The sequence below is a fragment of the Meleagris gallopavo genome, chromosome 1 (genome assembly GCF_000146605.3).
Source record: "Meleagris gallopavo isolate NT-WF06-2002-E0010 breed Aviagen turkey brand Nicholas breeding stock chromosome 1, Turkey_5.1, whole genome shotgun sequence".
Classification (NCBI taxonomy): Eukaryota; Metazoa; Chordata; class Aves; order Galliformes; family Phasianidae; genus Meleagris; species Meleagris gallopavo.
In genome coordinates, this window is record NC_015011.2 from 142,892,436 (window position 1) to 142,898,245 (window position 5,810).

Sequence of the window (5,810 nt, forward strand, 5' to 3'; positions counted from 1 at the left end):
GAGACACCGCAAGCCGCCTCCGCGCTGCCGAGCGGCGGCAGCCCTCAACTCCGCTCCGCTGACAACTCTCCGGCCCGAACGCACCGCTCAGCATCTCCGGGGGGGCGGGGCGCCGCCCGACAGCCGACCAATCGAAGTGAGCGGCCGGCGGAGTAGCCAATAGGCGGGCCTAGCACGCCGGGTGAATCGCCAATGAGAGCGCGCGGTGAGGAAATGAGGGGGAGGTGGGAGCCGCTCCTCTCTCCCCTCCAGGTATCAGGCGCGGACCAATAGAGCGTGAGGGGGCGGCGGGACCGGCCAATGAAACGGTGAGGGCGGGGCGAAGGGCAGCCAATGAGAGGCTCCGCCAGGTGAGTGGGGTGTGAAGCTCTCCCCGTCCCGGCCCGCCTAGCGGGGGCTGCCGCGGTTCTGCCATAGACGGGCCCCGCGCCTGCAGCGCGGTGATTGAACGCTGCTGGTAATTAGCTGTGTGCCCTGAGCTCCCCGCGTGTTTGCAAAGTCTGTCACGAACGCCTCATATCCCACACGAGCCTCGAGCAGCTCCGGGATGAGTATGCATTTACATGCAAAGCGCTTCAGGTCGGAGCTGATTGCTCTGAAGGTATTTAATCACGGAATGTCTTTATTTAATGAGGGATTAATTAGATATCTGGCAGTGCCAGAACAACTTTCCTGCTTGGCACCTTTGGGAGGTCTGATAACAGCAGCACGGCACCTCCCAAGGGACTGTTTCACTTTAAACTGTACAAACCATCCGGCCTCTGTATTTCAGTGTATTTCAATTTCTGTATTTCAATGTGGAGAGCCAGAGTGTTTGGACAATACTTCTGCAAGTGTTGATGAATGTCAGTGGGTGCCACTGTTTCCACACGAAGGAATTCAGTGACACCCCTTTGCTTCATGCATGCTTCCATAGCAGAAGCCATTCTGTCACGCTGCCCCTTTGCTGCCATCTGTCGCACAGCAACAACATGGGATGGAGCACTGATGGGAAGGTTCAACTCTACTGCAACATTCAGCTCTGACACCGAGGGCCAGCAGGATAAAATAGAAGGCATGGATTTTGGAGCAGCCTTCATATAAAGTTCCAGAAAATGGTCAAGCTGAAGGGAGGTTTCAGTAGTTGTTACTGCAGGAGCAATGGCATCCATCACTTGACTCCAACCACATGAAGAAGCTGCACACGCACTGCCAGGATCCCACTGCGCTGTTAGGATTTAGGCTGAGAGCAGGGTGAGAGCGACCAGACCTTGGTCTTGCCAAGACATCAAGAGAGATACACTTCTGTCTTAACTAAAATGTCATGGGCTGTCTGGTGAATGCTTACCTCGCACAGCCTCAGCCTCCTAAATGGGGACATAAGCACACTGCCTTCTCCTTTTCTAGCTGATGGGTAGCCTCTCCCCACAGACAGCTGCGTATTTACAAATGTAAGATACGGAAGCACTTTGTTCTCACTTTTAGCCTATTCATTACCTAACAAATAAACATCAAAATAGAGAAACAACATTAAATATAGCCTTGTTTCTGAAACAAACAGCTCTGGTATTGCTTGTGTTGGTAAATCCGTATTTGGAATAAAAGCACTGCTGAAGTATTTAGACTGAATTATCTATCACAGTGCTTTTAGTGAGGTACAGAAATGCTATTGCAATTTAAGATTTTCTCATTAAGTACCAGATTCTTCACACAGTACCTTCATTTCCCTGAAAAGGAGATCAAAGGTAAATTTGCTAAACAGAGAAGCTGTGAATTACAGTTACATTTAACATTTATTCAGACTTGGATAAGACAGTTCTGGATTTGTGAAGATTGGCAAAAATCAGTATCTCTATATATATTTTATTGGACAGAAAGGCCGTACAGGAGAAGTCGGAGTATTTATAATTAGGCTTAGATGAAAAATTTGACTTTTAAAAACCTGTCACATTTCTGAAACTGGCAAAAAGTACACATGAATGAATGTGCTTATGCATCTCTCACAGACAGCCTTTCACTTATGAATTTTAATATTCCTAATGATGTTTTGCAGACCACATTTTACATAGCTGTGCAACTCAGAGTACATCCAGCCCTCACTCAGTTGCACCATAAGGAGTACTGTCGGCTCTGCTGAAGGCAATCCCAGCTGGAGGAGAAGCCAAGGTCTCCAGAAGGTACTCATGTGGCATTATCCCTATAAAGAGAATGCAGTTTCTATTTGATACCATCTTATGCTCTCCTTTGGAGAGGTGTCTTACGGTGTAAAGCCCTGTGGGATTAAACTTTAATAAAATTTAGGTTCTGTAGATGTCAATGGCTATAGCTTGTCAGCCTCAATAAAGCAAGGATAAGAGTCATTTTGAACCTAGTTGTGTTTCCAGTGACTTAATGTGAATATGACTGGATTCAAAACAAAGCCATAAGAACTGCAAATACTGTTAAGTCCCAACATTTTTCCCTTTAAAATATAACTAATCTTTAAGCCTCCAATGAGTGCTTAAGGAAAATCCCTAGTTAATTGCAGGCTAGTTGTGAGGTACTCTTACAAAATGAATGAAGTTTCCATGGATTTCAAAATAAAACAATTACAAGATTGAGGTTTCACTTATTTTTTACAGAACACTTCTCTAAGACCCAATATTGCCAGAGTATAGCTCAGAGTTCACCAATTGTTCAAAGAAAATAATCATTGAGATAAATAAATACAGCGAGATCTATTCCTCACTGTAATTTCAGATGGAGTATACCTCCTGTTAAAGACAGCATGTAAAGCTCTATCATTTCTGCCAGAGAATCTGTTGATGTGAAAGTATGAGAGCAATGCTGTATTAAATTCAACAAGGAATGTCCCTTCTGCTTGGCACTTCACAGGTAACACACAACAGGTTTTCTGAGTTGCTAAAAATCAAAACTGGCATGCTTACCATTTATTTTAGAAGTCAATATAACATTGGCTATTCAGAATCGATGGGCATATGAAACAGTGTCTGTGCCAATGCCAAGTTTTGTATAAAATGCATGAGTAAGCAAATGATATTATGAAACAAAGGTACAAAAGTATGATTTCATCCAGCAATTACCTGTCAGAAAAGTTTAAAATCTATTAGATCTGTTAATGGAAAATTGAAGTGACACTTCCATCACATTGGTTTCTTTAAATTATTTATCACCACTTGACCTGAGCTGTTTCAGCACTTGCAGACAGTTGAGATTTCCCATAAGCCATTTTTTTCTCTGTGTAGCAATTCCCAGGTGTGTCCCTTGTCACAGGGATGCAAACTGTAAAATCATAATAGCTAAATTAATAGACTCGTACTAACTTCAGTCATCTCTTTGGGATTAATTTGTAGCAAGGTTTATAGTATAAAGCGCCCTTATTTTTTGTCAGATTAAATTTTATTACATGCATTTATTGAACCTTCTATTTCAATGGCAAATTGAATGCTTTATTCTTCCTTTATTCTTCCTTTTAAAGTAATCTATGCCTTATACTGTCACCAGTCCACAGTCCTATAATTCATTATGATATGTTAATCTTTAATTCTTGCGCTTGCCATTCTTTTCTGTAGCTCTCTTAAACTTACACCCCCCTTTCATTACCTTTAGTCAGAACAATGACATCACAGAAGCAATGTTTTCAGTCTAGCAGAGATGATGATGCATAAATGTGAGTTAAAATATGTTCTTCAGTCACCAAGGCTATTTTTATTCACTGTCCTGGGAGTGACATAGTATCAGTTCACAATATCTACACTATGCTACTGTTTCATAGTCTTAAATGTTTCATATGTTCTAGTACATAAGAAACCACATCTACAAGTCATATTTTACACACTGCTGCTTGCTGATAGTTCTGCAGGTAAGATACTGACCTAGGAAAACTGGGACAGTCAGCATTTTATTCATTTCTTCTTTGTTCAACTCAATATGATGGCCACCAGGGACAAGGAATGGTGAGCCTTGCTAGTGTCCAGCTGCAATCAAAACTGTAGCAAGAATGATGTGAGGTGTAATCCCTGTCTGCAAATACTAGCCTCTGGCTGATGCTGCTATTCAAGAAGATGTGCACAGCTTCATAATATGCCAGGTGAGTCAGTGAATGGGAAGTTACTTGAGTAAGTGCAAGATCAAATGACAAGGAGCAAACACTGGTTCTGCAGCAAAGGAAAAAGGCAAAGAGTATGAAAGGCAGGGTGTTTTGTTTTTTTTGTAATCCCTCAGAAAATAAACATAGGGTCATTTGTGTATGCTCATTCTACAACTGAAATCTGCCACACAAAGACAGCATTTATCAGGACAGACACAGCAATTGGCTCTTCCACTACTGTTGCAAGCAGAGAAAAATCTAGACCTGCTGTCACACATTCCTGGCAGTCTCCAGCCCTTTGAATCCTGCAATACTTATGATGCAAACCCTAGAGTACAGAGCTGCTTTTGTTGACTTATTAGAGAACAAAAGCATATCAAGGAATCTTAGAATCATAAAATCATTTGAGTTGGAAGGGACCTTTAAAGGTCATCTAGTCCAAATCCCCTGCCATGAACAGGGACAGCTACAGCTACATCAGATTGCTCAGAACCGGACTAACCTGACCTTGGATGTCTCCAGGGATGGGGATCCACCACATCTCCGGGCAACCTGTTCCAAAGCTTCACTAGCCTTATCGTAGAAGAAGTTTAATGCATTTATTTGATAATCTGTACTCATCCACTTACACTTTTCCAGATTCTGGTACAAGTAGAAGTGCTACAGGCTCAGTCAGTGTCAATCATGTCAAGGACATCTCTACTAAATTTGCATTTGGTCTTTAGTTTTTCCCATTATAGAGCAACCTAAGAGGATCCAATTCATTCCCTTGTTTAAAGACCAATGTTCAAGTCCCCAGACTGCAATGTCATCCCACAAACTGATTCTGATCCGGGAAAATCAGGGCGGAGAGAGACTGGAAATTCTTCCTGCCTAACAAAAACTAACAAATATTCCTATCAGTATTCCTTCCAAGACCCCAAATTTTCTTACAGAGCATAGGAGCTGCAAGACTGTGTAACACTGCCACCTGGTGACAAGCGTTGCAGCAATATTTTCTTCCTCCTATCACTGCTCAAAAAAAACTTCTGCTTTCTTTCAGGTAATCTTAATTTGCCCATCCCTATCAAATAGAATTTATCCCACCATCACTTTATCTTGAGCACTTATGATTGTGTCTAGAAGTCAAACTACTAAAGTCTGCAAAGTTTTTTAGGGCATACTTCGTCTTTTCCTTCAGGATTGACTTTTATATGTATATGGATAATTGAGGTCTAACTTGATCCAAACCCCCATCTCAGCTCTGTATAAAATTTAAAATTGTAGTGTCTCTTGGGAAATAAATCTGAAGTAATATTAGAATTGATCATGACATAACCTTTTTTGTCCATCTTTTAGCCTTTGGGATGTAATTTTAAAGACCATCCAATCAACTAAAAACAATACAAAAAGCTCCAATAGCAACAAAAAAAGTCTTCCAGGAAATCTCCCTTTCCAATATTTGATCTCAGACTCTTTCATCTCTTTCATCTAAACTTTGTGGGATACAGATGGAAAATGGAGAGAAGTGTAAATCAGGATCAATGTTCAACACCTCTATCTGGCTTTCACAGCTGACTGCAAGTCTGAACCTTTCTTTTGTACCTGACCTCCAACAGTTTACTGAAAATCATAGCAAGTTCTGAACTGTTAGCACTTTCTGGGTTGCCACTTCTTACTGGACCTTACTTGGATTCATTTCAACAAGCTGATCTGAATATTTTGAATTCACAAACCAAGTATTGTTTATGCGCTGCTGTGT